Here is a 19917-nt window from a genome sequence, read left to right as displayed (position 1 = left end):
ACTGTTCATTATGGGAATCGATGATGTAGTACTCTGGGTATAAACTAGGGAGAGTTGACCACCACCATTGCCTGCTCCTCCGCTTTGAGCTTTCTAGAACAGATTTCCTGCAGACACTGAGAAGATGTCAAGAAGAAACCATGCATAAGCTATAGGCGCACGTTGTACTTGTTTTGTGTGTTCTAAATTTATCTTGTCGACTACAATCATGTGCGAGATGATGCACATGTGGAGAGAGGATATGCTTTGAATTACGGTACCCCATTAGAGTATCTTTATGAAAGCTAACCTGGGGAGTTCCCAGCCTTGCTTTTTTAATCGCAGTACAGTATGTTGAAAATTTATCTGAGATTTTTCCTCGAAGGAAGTGCAGGGCTCTGGTGAAAGGCCGTGAAATCAAGCAGTGCTAGAAACTAAGTAAATTTAGCGCCCATACAATATGGAAGGATCGTTATCCAGTGATGTGTTCAAATCAATTACCCCTTGCACTTTTAATGATTCGCCAAGTTGTCTGCACCATCAAAAAGATGAAAAGTTCATGATGCAGTCATAAGCGACAGCCGGCTGTTTTGGACAGGTTGCCCTTTCTCAAGCTGAGCAGAAAATGGTGATAGTTCCTGAACAGCTTGAGAAAGGGCGAGCTGCCTGAAACAGTGGGCTGTCGCTGATGACTGTATCATGAACTTGTAATATTTATTAATAAAAGAGCTTTTAATTGATGGTGCTGACTGCCTGGCAAATCACTTGAGCAGTACTAGATCATGTTTTGTACCTATGCATATGTGAATTTTAAAAAATGAGGACTGAATCATTCTCACCATTACAAGAATATATTTTAATATGTATAATTAAAAGGGTACATTAATTTTTAAGCCATGAGATGGCTCGATTGATAGTTTCAGACGCATCCGATCACCTGCCGGATCGATTCCGCGCTTGATACCGCAGTCGGGATAATGGAAAAAGATAATGAAAACGAGCGGGAATCGATCCGGCGGCATAATCGAGCCGAGGAACCGTCCCGTGTATTCCCAGCATAACGGACAAGAGCGATTTTCACCTTTCCACCAATTGGGCTTTTTGGGGTTGATATTTGTTTTCAGTAATTTTAAACGCATTTTAAAGGGAAAAATAAGGAAAAAAATACACTATTTCTCCAATTTCATCCCCTATAGTTTTAATATAAACACGGCTACTGTGCATAAAACCCACACATTGTATCTGCCTATTTGTCCTGGTTATCACAAGATTTTAATTATGTCCCTAGTACAAAGTATGGAGACAATATAGTACTTGGAAATAAAGGTGTATTTTTTCACTAATGTCATGTGCACGCAGGGCTGGAACGCACATGTGCGCACGGGAGCGCGCACGTGCACGCACGCACAGCGGCAACAGCACTGTCTGACTAATAAAAATGTCCTGGAGCCATTAAGAGGCTCTAGTTAAGAGCCTCAGTTAAGAGGCTCTAGCAGGATGTTTGCTTGTATTTTAAGTGGATAGACTAAAAACTAATGTACAATCCTCACCTAGTGTAATCACCCCAACACTCTCTAGATAGGGCAGGGACCTCCCCTAGTGTTTCCTCTTCCTGTTGTTCTTCATCAAATAAACACAGAATAGTATTGGCGATGATTCAAACCACACATCAACTATGTATGTATTTTGATATTCTGACTGTACTGTGTTTAATTAGTTATGTATCTAAGCTCCCTGCTATTGTCTGTGCAGTGCAATTGTAGATGCTTGCACTATATAAATGAAAATAAAAATACAGGTAGTCCCTCGGTTAATGAATGAGATAGGGACTATAGGTTCGTTCTAAACCTGAAGCTGTCCATAAGTCGGAACACCAAAATTGCTCCGACTTCAACGCCCTGGTTTGCCATCTCTGTTCCCTGTTCCTCCTCTAGGCCCTCCCGGCGCCGCCAGTGCCGCCCTCTGTGTCACCTCTGTTCCCCCATGCCTTCAGGGTCCCCCCTCTGTGCCACCTCTGCCCCCCTCCACTGTGTCAACTTTTTCCCTGTGCCCTGTTACCATTTTATAAACTGTTTTTAAAAAATCAATTTTGTTAAACTAAAAAAGGTCTTTTCGGGAAAAAGAAAATTCACATTTGCCGGCCATATCGGTGGGTCATTCGTACGTCGTATGCTTATACGTCAGAGACTACCTATAGTCTGGCAGCCAGGACCACTACCGTGTTTCCCCTAAAGTAAGACATCCCCTGAGAATAAGCCCTAGCAGGAATTCCTTGCATGCTTGTAATATAAGACATCCCCCGAATGTAAGCCCTAATAGCAGCAGCCCACATGGCACCAGCAAGTCACGGCTCTATACAAAGCCTGGACACAGGAGAGCAGCAGTATAATGTGAGTTCTACAGTCCTGTATATATGTGTCAGGCAATTTGTGTTTTTGTTGGAGCCGGCCCTCCTGATCTGTCCTGCTAAGCATCAGCAGCACTTCACCTCTTCCCAGGACACACAGCTTATCCTATCATAGCTCTGGGGAGCCTGACAGAGTTCTCTGCCTACAAGAAATAGACTCTTGCCCACATCATCAGCAGAATCATTTTCTTGTAAGGCCCAGTTCACATTAGCGTTCGCTATCTGATCCGGACCGCATACTGTTCAAACGGAACGTACGTTCCGCATAGCAATGTAAAGTCTATGCGGACGTTTACACGCGTCCGTTCCGTACGTACCGGATCGGATCCGGACTCCTTTCCAACATGCGCTATTTTTTGGGTCTGGATCTACGGCCCACGCACCCGGACCGGAGCTGGACCTGAGCCTGACAGCACCATCCGGAACACAGAAACCAATGGGGAACGGAAGGCACAGAACACACTGCCTACAAACACCTGACGTTCTACCCCACTTCCTATGCGTATCCAAGCGGCCATTTCGGATGGGGACACATGGGCCAAGCATGTCTGGAGTGGAGCAGCAGTGACAAGACGTGCTGGAGCTGTTTGGCAGAATGTCGGAGGTGGAGGTGAGGCCTACAGCGGAGGAACCTGATTGTACAGGTGCACCTTCTGCTGACCCCAACATTTTTTTTATTTAAATTTAACTATTTTTTGCCCACAGATCCGGATGGCAGCCTGATGCATGCCTGATACAAACGGACCGGATCCGGATCGGAACCGTACGGTTCTGATCAGGATCAGGTCAGGATCCGGTCCGTTTACTTGCCAAAACGCAAGTGTGAACGGGGCCTTAGTGACAGCCAATATCTGCAAACCACAAGCTCTGTGCATGCTGCTTGTGTTTCAGCATGGCATGCAGTATATACATTTTGCATAGGAAAACTACCAGCGTTTCCCCAAAAAATAAGACATCCTCTGAAAATAAGCCCTAGCACATCTTTTGGAGCAAAAATTAATATAAGCCAGTGTCTTATTTTCAGGGAAACACGGTAGTAGTGGCACTGGAAACTAAGGAGGTGCCATAGCGTTGGCTGCAGAAGGGGAAGGCACTGGTGCAGTAAAGAGCCCTCACCTTGTCAGCATTATAACAGATGCAGCTGTGCAGGGTAATGGCAGCAGCGCTTGAACAGCATTTTATTTTTAAATAAGCTTTAAAAAGGACTTGAACTTGTCAGCTAAACGTAATTAACAAGCTCTGGATGTGTCAGAGGACAGTAAATGAGCACGTTTACAAAGTCACAGAGGTCACTATCCTGGCTGGACTGTCCCCACTGAGAAGTCCGCAGGATGCAGCAGGGGTATGGTTACAGATAACATCCTATTTCTGGAGCCATGCTTCAGTAGGCATGGTACAGCAGGGGGCTTAGCTCTGGGCTCAGGGCCATGCATGTGGATCCTGGCCAAATAAGCTCTCAGGTCTATGAAGCACGGAGGAAGAAAGGGGTACAGATACCCACTGGACTGAAAACACCCTTCAAGTCCAACCTGCTACTCATTCAAAATTCATTTCATGTATTTTCCAATACTACCAGAAAAAGAACACTCAACATCTATCCTATTTCAGGGATCCAATCAGCAATGGCTTACACATGAATTTGCATTATTATTGGTCAACTACAGGCAGGTTTACACATTTTTTCGTTTCACTGATGGGAACAGAGTCTTTATGACAGCTAGGGTAACGGCTGCCCTAAAAAAATGGCCAAACACACCAGGGCTGTGGAGTCGGAGCAATTCTGGGAACCCGGAGTTGGAGTTGTATAAACTGAGGAGTCGGGAGTCTGATAATTTTTGTACAAAATTCACAGCCCTGGTAAGTATTAGACTAAGGAGTCGGAGTAGAGGAGTCGGAGCCGTTTTGGGTACCCGGAGTCGGGGTTTCATAAACGGAGGAGTCGGAGTATTTTTGTACCGACTCCACAGCCCTGATGCACACAAAGATTGGCAACAAACAAGGCAAAAAGATCAATCCATCTGTGATCTGAATTTGATTAGAGAGGGACCTATTCCTACCACACACAGCACATCAATTTCAGTACATTTCAGAATCTAATCTATTTAAGGCCCCCTGCACACTGCAAATCAGATTTGCAATTCCGATTTTTCCTGGATGCCATTAACCTCCCTGGCGGTATGCAGTTTGATGCTGCGTCCGCGGGAGGGATTTTTTTGAATTCTAGTTTTTGGTAGCCTTTGTAGCTGGCACTAGGCTAGCTACCATTGACCCAAAAGTCCCCCCCGCACCCTTTTGATCCCCCCGATCGCCGCCGCTATACGTTACAAGACGAATAACATTTATATCGCGCTTTTCTCCTGGCAGACTCAAAGCGCCAGAGCAGCAGCCACTAGGAGGCGCTCTATAGGCAGTAGCAGTGTTAGGAAGACTTGCCTAAGGTCTCCTACTGAATAGGTGCTGGCTTACTCAACAGGCAGAGCCGAGATTCGAACCCTGGTCTCCTGTGTCGGTAGCCAGATGTGCCCCAGTATAGGTAGCCAGATAACCACATGTGCCCCCAGTATAGGTAGCCAGAGGTGCCCCCAGTATAGGTAGCCAGATGTGCCCCAGTATAGGTAGCCAGATGTGCCCCAGTATAGGTAGCCAGATAACCACATGTGCCCCCAGTATAGGTAGCCAGATGTGCCCCCAGTATAGGTAGCCAGATGTGCCCCCAGTATAGGTAGCCAGATGTGCCCCCAGTATAGGTAGCCAGATAACCACATGTGCCCCCAGTATAGGTAGCCAGAGGTACCCCCAGTATAGGTAGCCAGATGTGCCCCAGTATAGGTAGCCAGATAACCACATGTGCCCCCAGTATAGGTAGCCAGATGTGCCCCAGTATAGGTAGCCAGATGTGCCCCCAGTATAGGTAGCCAGATGTGCCCCAGTATAGGTAGCCAGATGTGCGGCCATTATATGTAACCAGATAACCACGTGCCCCCAGTATAGGTATCCAGATGTGCCCCAGTATAGGTATCCAGATGTGCCCCAGTATAGGTAGCCAGATGTGCGGCCATTTTATGTAACCAGATAACCACATGTGCCCCCAGTATAGGTAGCCAGATGTGCCCCAGTATAGGTAGCCAGATGTGCCCCAGTATAGGTAGCCAGATGTGCGGCCATTATATGTAACCAGATAACCACATGTGCCCCCAGTATAGGTAGCCAGATGTGCCCCAGTATAGGTAGCCAGATGTGCGGCCATTATATGTAACCAGATAACCACATGTGCCCCCAGTATAGGTAGCCAGATGTGCCCCAGTATAGGTAGCCAGATGTGCGGCCATTATATGTAACCAGATAACCACATGTGCCCCCAGTATAGGTAGCCCTCTCCCCAGTTTGGATAGCCATCTCCCAGTAGTAGACAGGCCCCTTTAACCCCAACATGCAGAGTTGTGAGTGCTGGGAACTCAGCCATGTTACCAGTTTGCAGCACCTCCTCATGTCCTCCTCTAGTGACGTGATTAGAGACCACTTCTGCTTCGGCCCAGCCCTGATGTACACAGTCCCTAAAGCAGCGCATCTCTTTGTGCTGGTCACGCTGTCAGCTGAGAAAAGAGGTGATTTGCCTCATCTACTGGGAGGAGGTGGTAACTGTGCGCCTACAAAGAATTTGTCCAGTGTGATACAGCAGAAATTGGAAATCTCCAGCAGAATATTTTGCACTGCGCAATATGTTGGGACATAAACAGTAGCGGACTGTGATACGGACATTACATTATAAGCTTGTTTGAAAGCAATGACTGGTGGTGTTGATTTGATGCAAAAGGTTGTCTCTTTATAGAGAGCAGTTAAAAAAAAAAAAAAAAAAAAAAATTATACAAAGCTGTTAACCCTTTAAACTTATCTACAAACATCAGTACTAACGTGCATCACTCTGTGTACCTTGCCTGGAAGCCAGAGGAGACATTCTTTCTACATACATGGCCTGATAAAAGCATGCAGGTGACCTAACCCGATAATGGGATCAGGCCTGGATTTACATCACAGGAGCCTATAGGCACAGATGTCCTGGCACTCTAGACTCCACCCTCCATGCATGCAGGTCCGGATTTACATCACAGGAACCTATAGGCACAGATGTCCTGGCACCCTAGACTCCGCCCTCCATGCATGCAGGCCTGGATTTACATCACAGCAGCCTATAGGCACAAATGTCCTGGCACCCTAGACTCCGCCCTCCATGCATGCAGGCCTGGATTTACATCACAGGAGCCTATAGGCACAGATGCCCTGGCACCCTAGACTCCGCCCTCCATGCATGCAGGCCTGGATTTACATCACAGGAGCCTATAGGCACAGATGTCCTGGCACCCTAGACTCCGCCCTCCATGCATGCAGGCCTGGATTTACATCACAGGAGCCTATAGGCACAGATGTCCTGGCACCCTAGACTCCGCCCTCCATGCATGCAGGCCCAGATTTACATCACAGGAGCCTATAGGCACAGATGTCCTGAACCCTCAGACTCCGTCCTCCATGCATGCAGGCCTGGATTTACATCACAGGAGGCTATAGGCACAGATGTCCTGGCACCCTAGACTCCGCCCTCCATGCATCCAGGCCCAGATTTACCTCACAGAAGCCTATAGGCACAGATGTCCTGGCACCCTAGACTCCACCCTCCCTGCATGCAGGCTGACCCAGATTTACATCACAACAGCCTATAGGCACAGATGTCCTGACACCTCAGACTCCGCCCTCCATGCATGCAAGCCTGGATTTACATCACAGGAGGCTATAGGCACAGATTTCCTGACACCCTAGACCCCGCCCTCCATGCATGCAGGCTCAGATTTACCTCACAGAAGCCTATAGGCACAGATGTCCTGGCACCCTAGACTCCGCCCTCCATGCATGCAGGCCAGGATTTACATTACAGGAGGCTATAGGCACAGATGTCCTGGCACCCTAGACTCCGCCCTCCATGCATGCAGGCCAGGATTTACATTATAGGAGGCTATAGGCACAGATGTCCTGACACACTAGACTCCGCCCTCCATGCATGCAGGCCCGTATTTACACCACAGGAGCCTATAGGCACAGATGTCCTGACACCTCAGACTCCGCCCTCCATGCACGCAGGCTCGGATTTACATCACAGCAGCCTATAGGCACAGATGTCCTGACACCCTAGACTCCGCCCTCCATGCATGCAGGCCTGGATTTACATCACATGAGCCTATAGGCACAGATGTCCTGGCACCCTAGACTCCTCCCTCCATGCATGCAGGCCCGGATTTACCTCACAGGAGCCTATAGGCACAGATGTCCTGGCACCCTAGACTCCGCCCTCCATGCATGCAGGCCAGGATTTACATCACAGGAGCCTATAGGCACAGATGTCCTGGCACCCTAGACTCCGCCCTCCATGCATGCAGGCCCGGATTTACATCACAGGAGCCTATAGGCACAGATGTCCTGGCACCCTAGACTCCGCCCTCCATGCATGCAGGCCCGGATTTACATCACAGGAGCCTATAGGCACAGATGTTCTGGCACCCTAGACTCCGCCCTCCATGCATGCAGGCCTGGATTTACATCACAGGAGCCTATAGGCACAGATGTCCTGGCACCCTAGACTCTGCCCTCCATGCATGCAGGCCTGGATTTACATCACAGGAGCCTATAGGCACAGATCTCCTGGCACCCTAGACTCCGCCCTCCATGCATGCAGGCCCGGATTTACCTCACAGAAGCCTATAGGCACAGATGTCCTGGCACCCTAGACTCCGCCCTCCATGCATGAAGGCCTGGATTTACATCACAGGAGCCTATAGGCACAGATGCCCTGGCACCCTAGACTCCGCCCTCCATGCATGCAGGCCCGGTTACCTCAGAGGAGCCTATGGGCACAGATGTCCTGGCACCCTAGACTCCGCCCTCCATGACCCTACACTTCGCCAGTGTGCTGGCTGTCCCGGCTGTTGCTTCTCCCTTACTTCCTTAGCCCTTCATCGGTAGCTACAGATGTTCCTTAGTATTAGGTAGCCACAGATATCCTCAGTGTTTAGTAACTAGAGATGCCCCTGGCTGAAGGGCGATCTCATCAGTGAAATGCTGAGAGCTGGGCGAGTAACCTCATTTACACTCACATCAGGACTCTGCATAGGGAAGGAGGGAAGTGAGCCACCTTTCCATCATCAGGCGCCTACCCTGCCTTATGGTAAATCCGGCCCTGAATGGGATCCTGTACAAGGTTCCACAAGATTAAAGAAGCATGCAATCCAATACACAATCAGACCGGGAGTGAGTGAATTGTAGATTGGAATGGTTAAGTGAAAACTGACTGTTTAATAACTAGAGAAACGAAACTGGCAATTGCTTTAACACGCCCCCCCCCCCCCCCCCCGTCCCCCTTCCACATACAAAAACAGGTAGAGGACTTCATGATTTAACAAATACCTGATGGGGTACAATCTCAGAATGTTCCCTCACACTTAAAGCGGACCCAAACCAAACATTTTTTTAATTCAACATATGTAGTTGCACCACTTACATACAAAGATAAATAAACACTCCTCCAAGCCTATGAGAATTTCAGTGCATGCTTTTCACCCTTCTCTTTCCATAACTAGGGTTATACAGGTGGCAGCCATTACTTCTGAGCTTAGTAGGAGGTTTTAGATCATGGGTGTGTTTGTCATCAGCTACCCTCCCTCACAGGGGCGTCGTCTATGTGAGATCTTACACAAGCTGAGATCACCTCCCCTGTGACATCATCAGTAGCAGCCTGTGTTTTGTTTTTTATCTCCTCCACCAGTCTGCCGGATTCTGTCCCGGCAATATGAAAGGAAGGGAGGGGTTCCTCCAACAAATGTAAAATATTTTATATTTGTCATCATGCTGCTGAAAAAAGGCTGCTATTTATTATTATAAGTTAGAAAATAGATTTTATTTCTGAAATCTTGTATTTTTTATTTGGGTCCACTTTAAAGGGAACCAGAGAGGTTCAAAAAAAGCTATTATACATACCTGGGGCTTCCTCCAGCCCCATACGCCTGGATCGCTCCCACGCCGCCGCCCTCTGCTGCCTGGATCCGCCGGTACCGGGGTCCCGTCATTGCCGCGAGATGACCAGCGGACGCGGCCGATTCTCCGCATCACACGGAGCTCCCTCTATACAAGTACGCATGAGGCTGCCTACCGCGCAGCCGCATGCGTACGGGTATGGAGGGAGCCCCTGTGATGCGGACAATTGGCCGTGTCCGCCGGGCCCGGTACCGGCGGTTCCAGGAAGCGGAGGATGGCGGCGTGGGAGCGATCCAGGCTTATGGGGCTGGAAGAAGCCCCAGGTATGTATAAAAGCTCTTTCTATTTCCAGGCTCCATTCCTCTCTGGTTCCCTTTAAGGCACAAGACCTCATGGTGCAACGAGTAATAGTAACACTCTCACTGTGAATCCATCCTGGTTATTCCTTTTAGTTTCTCACATGCACTAAAAAGTGATTCTCAGACAATTTCTCTACATGTAGCCCAGTACTTCCTTCGCCTGTATTGTTGACAATCTATCAGTGCTGTCAGCATTATAACTCCACCCACTTATTGTCAAGGGACACGATACGGAAACATTACTTATGATAAAATCAATATGGGTTTTACACAGCTATTGTTGTAGAGAGAGACAAGTGGCTGAAAGATGCTCTGCAGAAGACAGTAAAATGATATAACCGCTTCCATCAGTAGACTAAAAGCTGCTCCATTCTCCTGTGGCACAGTGGAAGACAATGGGCTGTGTATAGCGACCCAAACTAATACAACGCTGGCAATTTAACTGCTGCAAATGGTGCTGAATTACAATAACTCATTCTGGCAGAAATGCTATTCAACAAATGTGGCTTCAGCAAAGTGCAACAGCCCACAATTAATTTGTTCCCCCACCAACAAAACCTAGAATAGACCTTCAAAATAGACCTTAAATTAGAATAAAAATTAAATCATTTTACATACATAGTGTATGTGCATATACAATCTATTATATGCCTATACACGTATTATTATACGAGAAAATCTCTACTGTGCCTGCGCAGGAAGCGGGAGCAGTGGCCGGCGACAGGCTCAGCCGCCAAAAGAGAGACTGAGTAGCTCCAGGGGACCGGAGGATCCTAAAGTACCGGCGCAGGCACAGGCCGACTGCAGGAGGCATGTAGAAGCACCAGGTAAGTATTTTTTTCCCCCTGACTTAAAGGGGAACTTCAGCCTAAACAAACATACTGTCATTAAGTTATATTAGTTATGTTAATTAAAATAGATAGGTAATATAATCTCTTACCCACCTTGTTTTAAAAGAACAGGTAAATGTTTGTGATTTCATGAGGGCAGCCATCTTTGTCATGGGGGCAGCCATCTTTTTGGTTGAAAGGAGGTGACAGGGAGCATGAGACACAGTTCCAACTGTCCTGTGTCCTGATCACCCCTCCCAGCTACGTGCTAGGCTTCAAATCTCACATTCAAAATTGAATAAAACAAATTTGCGCAAAAACAGCAGAAGGAGAACAAAAACATCAGAAATCCCATCATGCATTGCACAGCATCAGGGGAAAAATGCCCGGGCAGTTTTCTTCTGTGCAGTTAAAAATGAGGCTTGGGTAAGAAAAACAAAGTTCTGATGCTGTGAAACTGTTAAAGAAACACCAAGCCTTTCCAGTGCTGCTGAGTAGATTTTTAGTCTGGAGGTTCACTTTAAATGATACCCGAAGTGACATGTGACATGAAGAGATAGACATGGGTATGTACAGTGCCAATCACACAAATAACTATGCGGTGTTCCTTTTTTTCTTTCTCTGTCTGAAAGAGTTAAATATCAGGTATGTACCGGTATGTGGCTGACTCATTCCTGACTCAGACAGGAAGTGACTACAGTGTGACCCTCACTGATAAGAAATTCCAACAATAAAACCCTTTCCTAGCAGAAAATGGCTTCTGAGAGCAAGAAAGATAAAAAGGGGAATTTCTTATCAGTGAGGGTCACACTGTAGTCACTTCCTGTCTGAGTCAGGACTGAGTCAGCCACTTACATACCCGGCTCTTTCTGTTCAGTAAGCCAGCACCTATTTAGTAAGGATACCTTGGGCAAGACTCCCTAACACTGCTACTGCCTATAGGTGTTGGAGGTGGTTAAGGTTAGGTGTACAAGTGAGACACGCCCCTGTTCATGACATCAGAGGTGCCCCAGAAGTAACCATAAAGCCGGCACCGGATATATAAATGCTCTTTTATTGATTAAAGTTGCTGGTCAGCCATCATAGTAACGTTTCAGAGCTGGAACGCTTCTTTCTCAAGCTAAGCTGCAAGACAAATACACACATATGTTCAACACATTCCCTTATATACTATAATGATGCAGTGAGTATCCAATCGTATTGCCCAGAGGCCCACCTTAACGGCGGACCTGATGGGGAACTATGTAGGTACTCACTGATTTAATGGCGGCATGAAAGCCAACCCTCTTACTTTTAAATCTATAAATGCGCATCCCAATGCGGAGAAATGGCCGCCTACTCCAGCCGTCTCCACCCACCTCCCCGCCGTCATCGGCGGACCAGATGGGGAACGTCAGGGTCACGTGGGGAATGGAGCGGCGTCATCCGCCGCCCCACCCACGTGCAATGCCAGCCAATCTGAGCGGTGCGTTCAAACCTCAACGCACCGCCCACATCAGATGTAAACAAGCAAATCTCCGCACTGGAAGCGTACACACGTATGGCTGTGAGCAAGTAAATAATATAAAGTTATAAATCAATTAAGGAGGGGTCTAAAGGTAATAGGTTATGTGAAACTGGGCAATACGATTGGATACTCACTGCATCATTAGAGTATATAAGGAAATGTGTTGAACATATGTGTGTATTTGTCTTGCAGCTTAGCTTGAGAAAGGAGCGTTGCCGCTCTGAAACGTTTCTATGATGGCTGACAAGAAACTTTAATCAATAAAGAGCATTTATATATCCGTTGCCGGCTTTATCGATTTATCCTGGAAATTGGTCTGGGGTGCTGCCAGATCCAGCCGAGGCACATACGACGGCAAGCAGAGGAGGTGCTACACTACCTTGACCATACCGGAAGTAACCATAGCAATAAGATGCAGTGAGAGGAGGAGAGCACGGTGCTTTGGAACGGTGTTACATATGTCTCTAACCTATACTGAGGGCACCACCTGTGCCTGGCTACCTATACTGCAGCACCTATAGCTAGCTACCTATACTGGGGCACCACTTGTACCTGGCTACCTATACTGCAGCACCTATACTGGAGGGCACCACCTGTACCTGGCTACCTATACTGGAGGGCACCACCTGTACCTGGCAACCTATACTGCACCACCTTTAGCTTTCTACCTATACTGGGGCACCTGTAGCTAAGCTCACTTCCTATACTGGGGCACCACCTGTACCTGGCAATCTATACTGCAGCACCTATAGCTCGCTACCTATACTGAGGGCGCCATCTGTACCTGGCAACCTACAGTGCAGTCCCTATAGCTTTCTACCTGTACTGGGGCACCTATATAGTTAAAGAGACTCCGTAGAAAAAATGTAATCCTATTTTCTACCATCCTACAAGTTCCTATACCTATTCTAATGTGCTCTGGCTTACTGCAGCACTTTCTTCTATTACCATCTCTGTAATAAATCAGCTTATCTTTCCCCTGTCAGACTTGTCGCCCTGTGTCTGGAAGGCTGCCAAGTTCTTCAGTGTTGTGGTTCTGTGATGCATCTCCCCCCTCCAGGCCCCTCTCTGCACACTGTCTGTGTGTTATTTAGATTAGGGTAGCTTCTCTCTGCTCTATTATCTTTTACAAAGCTGGATAAATCGTCCTTTGAGCTGGCTGGGCTTTCACATACTGATGAATTACATTCGGGCAGAGCTGTCTGCACTCTGCAGTAAGAAACAGCCTGACACTTCAGTGGATGAGAGCTGAAGGGGGAAAGAAACACACAAATGATCTCTTGAGATTCAAAAGGAAGGGTGTATACAGCCTGCTTGTGTATGGATGTATTTTCTATGTGTGGACATACTGTACATCAACCTACTTCCTGTTTTGGTGGCCATTTTGTTTGTTTATAAACAAACTTTTTAAAACTGTTTTTAACCACTTTTAATGCAGCGGGGAGCAGCGAAATTGTGACAGAGGGGAATAGGAGATGTCCCCTAACGCACTGGTATGTTTACTTTTGTGCGATTTTAACAATACAGATTCTCTTTAAGCTCGCTACCTATACTTGGGAATCTATACTGCAGCACCTATAGCTCGCTACCTATACTGATGGCGCCATCTGTACCTGGCAACCTATAGTGCAGTCCCTATAGCTTTCTACCTGTAGTGGGGCAACACTTGTACCTGGCTACCTGTACTGGGGCACCTATATAGTTAAGCTCGCTACCTATACTTGGGAATCTATACTGCAGCACCTATAGCTCGCTACCTATACTGGGACACCACCTGTACCTGGCTACCTATACCACGCTACCTATCAGGGCTGTGGAGTCGGATGAGAGAGATGAAATTAAAGTTTTATACATACCTGGGGCTTCCTCCAGCCCCCTTCAGGCTAATCAGTCCCTCGCTGTCCTCCTCCGCCACCTGGAACTTCTGCTATCAGTCCAGGTACTTGAGCCAGTCGGGCGTAGTGCGCATGCACACACTCCGCCGCCGGGAGCGTACTACACCTGTGCAGCACTATTGCGCAGGTGCAGAATGTTCCTGGCTGTGGGAGCGGCATGCGGCCGGACAGCGCTGACTGGCTGAATTACCAGGACTCATAGCAGAAGATCCGGGTGGTGGAGATGGACAGCGAGGGACTAATTAGTGGGAAGGGGGCTGGAGGAAGCCCCAGGTATGTATAAAACTTTTCTTTTCATCCGTCTCAGGTACCCTTTAATTTGTAGTCACCAAACCAAATTTTAACAACTTATCAAATGATTTGATTTCATGAGCAAAGGGAGTGAATACATTTGCATAAATCAGCATCAGTGCAGAATTATTTCCATCTCATTGACCATCTCTATTAGTGACACAGCTACACATCAGGCTTTATTCTTACAGCATAGATGTTATTTAGTATATATAAGAGATTCCTGTGTACACATCATACATACTGTACAGTCACAATCAGATGTGTATATCTGACTTTAAAAATACAGGGACTGCTTTATTGAAGCAGCACAAGTAACTCATTTTGATTGGTTGATTTCATTTTTGTGGACTAAGCACAGCTATTACTGTATGCATAAATTATTTATGGAGACTTATCTGAGAAATAGAACATTTTATCATATTTTCTATTTTAAAGTTTAAATTCATTAGGAGTCGGAGTCAGGGCATTTTTTCCAGACTCCGACTCCAGGCACCCAAAATTGCCCCGACTCCGACTCCACAGCCCTGCTACCTATACTGGGGCACCACCTGTACCTGGCTACCTATACTGCGGCACCTATAGCTTGCTACCTATACTGGGGCACCACCTGTACCTGGCTACCTATACTGCAGCACCTATAGCTCTCTACCTATACTGGGGCACCACCTGTACCTGGCTACCTATACTGCAGCACCTATAGCTCGCTACCTATACTGAGGGCAACAGCTGTACCTGGCTACCTATACTGCAGCACCTATAGCTCGCTACCTATATACTGAGGGCACCACCTGTACCCCAGCAGTCTATAGTGCAGCACCTATAGCTCTCTACCTATACTGGGGCACCACCTGTACCTGGCTACCTATACTGCAGCACCTATAGCTCGCTACCTATACTGAGGGCAACAGCTGTACCTGGCTACCTATACTGCAGCACCTATAGCTCGCTACCTATACTGGGGCACCACCTGTACCTGGCTACCTATACTGCAGCACCTATAGCTCGCTACCTATACTGGGGCACCACCTGTACCTGGCTACCTATACTGCAGCACCTATAGCTCGCTACCTATACTGGGGCACCACCTGTACCTGGCTACCTATACTGCAGCACCTATAGCTCGCTACCTATATACTGAGGGCACCACCTGTACCCCAGCAGTCTATAGTGCAGCACCTATAGCTCTCTACCTATACTGGGGCACCACCTGTACCTGGCTACCTATACTGCAGCACCTATAGCTCGCTACCTATACTGGGGCACCACCTGTACCTGGCTACCTATACTGCAGCACCTATAGCTCGCTACCTATACTGAGGGCAACAGCTGTACCTGGCTACCTATACTGCAGCACCTATAGCTCGCTACCTATACTGGGGCACCACCTGTACCTGGCTACCTATACTGCAGCAGCTATAGCTCGCTACCTATACTGGGGCACCACGTGTACCTGGCTACCTATACTGCAGCACCTATAGCTCGCTACCTATACTGGGGCACCACCTGTACCTGGCTACCTATACTGCAGCACCTATAGCTCGCTACCTATACTGGGGCATCACCTGTACCTGGCTACCTATACTGCAGCACCTATAGCTCGCTACCTATACTGGGGCACCACCTGTACCTGGCTACCTATACTGCAGCAGCTATAGCTCGCTACCTATACTGGGGCACCACGTGTACCTGGCTACCTATACTGCAGAACCTATAGCTAGCTACCTATACTGAGGGCATCACCTGTACCTGGCTACCTATACTGCAGCACCTATACTGGAGGGCACCACCTGTACCTGGCTACCTACAGTATACTGGGGCACCAACTGTACCTGGCTACCTACAGTATACTGGGGCACCACCTGTACCTGGCTACCTATACTGCAGCAGCTATAGCTCGCTACCTATACTGGGGCACCACCTGTACCTGGCTACCTATACTGGGGCACCACCTGTACCTGGCTACCTATACTGCAGCAGCTATAGCTCGCTACCTATACTGAGGCACCACCTGTACCTAGCTACCTATACCGCAGCACCTATAGCTCGCTACCTATACTGAGGGCACCACCTGTACCTGGCTACCTATACTGCAGCACCTATAGCTCACTACCTATACTGAGGGCACCACCTGTACCTGGCTACCTATACTGCAGCACCTATAGCTCACTACCTATACTGAGGGCACATCTGTACCTGGCTACCTACATACTGCAGCACCTATAGCTCACTACCTATACTGAGGGCACCAGCTGTACCTGGCTACCTACATACTGCAGCACCTATAGCTCGCTACCTATACTGAGGCACCACCTGTACCTGGCTACCTATACTGCAGCACCTATAGTTCGCTACCTATACTGAGGGCACCACCTGTACCTGGCTACCTATACTGCAGCACCTATAGCTCACTACCTATACTGAGGGCAACAGCTGTACCTGGCTACCTATACTGCAGCACCTATAGCTCACTACCTATACTGAGGGCATCCCATGTCCCTGGCTACCTATACTGCAGCACCTATAGCTCACTACCTATACTGAGGGCACCACCTGTACCGGACAACCTATAGTGCAGCACCTACAGCTTTCTACCTGTACTGGGGAAACACTTGTACCTGGCTACCTATACTGGGGCACCTATAGCTAAGCTCGCTACCTATACCTGGCAATCTATACTGCAGCATACTGGGGCACCATTTATACCTGGCTACCTATACTGCAGCACCTACAGCTTGCTACCTATATACTGAGGGCACCACCTGTACCCCTGCAGCCTATAGTGCAGCACCTATAGCTAAGCTCACTACCTACACTGTGGCACCACCTGTACCTGGCTATTTATACTGGGGCACCTATGGCTTGGGACCTATACTGGGGACACCAATGCCTTGGGACCTATACCTGGATACATATATGGGGTATGTATATCTGGCAATGACAGGGGGAAACGAGCTAACACAGAGGGGGACAAGAGGTGACACAGGGGGACAAGAGGTGACACAGGGGGACAAGAGGTGACACAGGGGGACATAGAGGGGGACAAGAGGTGACACAGGGGGACATAGAGGGGGACAAGAGGTGACACAGGGGGACATAGAGGGGGACAAAAGAGGCATGGGGGAACAGAGGAGCAGGGGGACATGAGGTGACACAGAGGGGGTCAAAAGAGGTACAGGGAGAACAGAGGGGGACAAAAGAGAAGGGATTCAAGTTAAGAGTGGACATTCAGTCCCCATCTCATTTGTTAAACGGGGACTACCTGTATTTTGCTAGTATTTGGCTAGCAAATCACGCGGCGCTTTCTGCGGTGTAACACATCAGCATCATTACCAAAATTTTTATCTCGTAGTTTGCACTGCAAAATTGTAGCATATCAGGAAAGTTACCTATACTGTAGTAGCGGCTATTTCGGGTACCCACATTTCCGGGTGCTCGTTTTGCATGTACATGCTCTGTTACCCTCCATTGCGATCCTGCTTTAGGTTTGGTTTTTATGATGTTAGTTTAGCTTTTTATGGCAGGATATTATGCACTGCACCATTGCCATATTTGGCTGCTTAAATGAATGCATGAATACAAAGGTTGTTGTAATAAAGAGCCCAGTGAGTGTATACATTGTACGTGGGCTGTGCTACAAGGGTCTGGGATGAGAATAAAAACAACTCGAGAGGTGCCCATAAAATATATATACCGATTGAAAAATTAAAGGAGAAAGTAAGTGTAGGCTCACCTTCAATAATTCACCTAACATAATATTCAGGTGCTCAGAGCTCTACATTACTACGAACCTTGCGCTGTTTATTGACCTGAGGAAGCGGCTGTTGGCCGTGAAATGTGTTATTTTGTGTAGAATAAAAGTCTGAATTTCATGTACAGTGAGTCATTGAGTATAAAGCAATGTAATATTATTTAATAAGGTGGGTCACATGCCCATGCCTGCCAATTGTAGGCTTGGGGGTATGGCTCAGATGATGTCACATTTAACTCTTTCCGGACCAGTATTAAAACAGATGATAGGCTGCAGAGAATGATTCTTTCCGGATTTTAGGATCTGAAAGCGGTGCAATTTTTTTGCACCCTTTCAGACCCTGAAACCTGGAAATATTATGCTGCCAGGGAGATTTGCAGCAGTTCTGCAATCACTCACCTCCCTGGCTGCAGCGCTGCAGTTATGCCTCCATCCTCCAGGTGGCGCTGCAACTCTAAAGTGAAATTGCTGGCTGTCATCATGATGACAGCCGGCGATCTCACCAGCAGGAAGCAGAGCCCCGGAGGAGAGGAAGCAGAATGCCAGCTGACGTTGGGATCCCCTGGGATGTATGTAGAAACGCTCGCGCTGCGCGCATTGCTCTGCATACAGCCTCCGGAGGCTACCCCGAGCAGAGGTCGGGATTACCGCTCTTAGCTGCGGTTTCCCCCCCCAGACCCTATCTCGGGATTACCGCCAAGGAGGTTAAGGATGACTGTACTTACGAGGATTGAACTTCATCCCAATCACTAGCAGATACCCCATTTCCCACAACAAATCTTCAGCTTTTCTCGAATAGATCACCAGAGATCTGTATGGCTCAAATTGCGGTGAAACCCCGCCCAGTGTGATGTCAGGTCTATGGCACTGACAGTTTACAGTCTGTCAACCTCGTTGCATTGTGGGAAATAATGGCTTTTTCCAACTGCCAAGCAAGCAATATCTCCCTCTGTGCATAGATCTCTCAGTAACGAACATTCCGTACAGATCACCTGGCAGGACTAAAGATTTCTTTACCAGTGATACATTTCAGAATGTATATCAGGGAGAGGAAAGATTTTACAATGGCCAAACACTGACTAAGTAGCGCATAAATTAATTTTGTAAACAAGAAGCAATTTGATTATGTTAGTTTCCCTTACAGTTCCTCTTTCGGCTAGGTGGAGTTTTCGGTAAACTGTTATCTGTGCAAAACACAAGCGATGATCTGGAACTATCCACTGCAGCCAACTACTGTCTCTCCCCAGCAAGATTGGCTGTACAGGATGGGGGGACGCCTGTGCCGATATTAATGTCGCCTAAGCTGATTATTAACAATCAGTAATCGAATGTCTGCATGAGGCTTTATACATAAAAGCCTCTTCAAGTATCTCAGATTTTTTTTCTTAACCACCTGCCATAAAGTCTGCTCCCTTTCCGGTTAGCATTATTAAAGGCCCCAGAGGAGCAAATAAATCACTAAAAGCCTTTGAGTGAGTAGCATTAATACACAAATACAAAGAGCTAGCAGTACGAAGTTCCTGCTGACACTGCAGGATGACGAATGGCTGTGTGACTCCATCTATTTCTGTACCTTTGTAAACATTACATCATTATATTATGTCTGATGTGTCTTTCATATCCTTCATGCTTATTAAAGAACAAGCGACACCCATGCTAACCTAGAAATAAAAAACACATATATAGGTAGATAAATACTACTTCTACTTACATAACAGATGTATTGTGCTGTCCATGTAATGATTCCTGTGAATTTTACAAAGGAAAAGCAGAAAATCCTATTCTAGGCAGTGGCCATCTTGCCAAGCTAATGCTGACATCATATCCTCCCTGACTCTTGTTTTCCCCCCTCCCTTCTCTTGCTCATTGTGTATTCATTAG

At 47.5% G+C, this 19917-nt stretch overlaps 1 protein-coding gene across 1 annotated transcript in view; it reads right to left on the bottom strand.

The window, feature by feature from the left end:
- DBF4B (DBF4B-CDC7 kinase regulatory subunit) overlaps positions 1-19917 on the bottom strand; it is a 103381-nt gene that overhangs the window by 5638 nt on the left and 77826 nt on the right. The window lies entirely within an intron of this gene.

The sequence above is a fragment of the Hyperolius riggenbachi genome, chromosome 12 (genome assembly GCF_040937935.1).
Source record: "Hyperolius riggenbachi isolate aHypRig1 chromosome 12, aHypRig1.pri, whole genome shotgun sequence".
Classification (NCBI taxonomy): domain Eukaryota; kingdom Metazoa; phylum Chordata; class Amphibia; order Anura; family Hyperoliidae; genus Hyperolius; species Hyperolius riggenbachi.
Note: the sequence above shows the minus strand (reverse complement) of the source record. Positions and strands in the feature narration are given on the sequence as shown.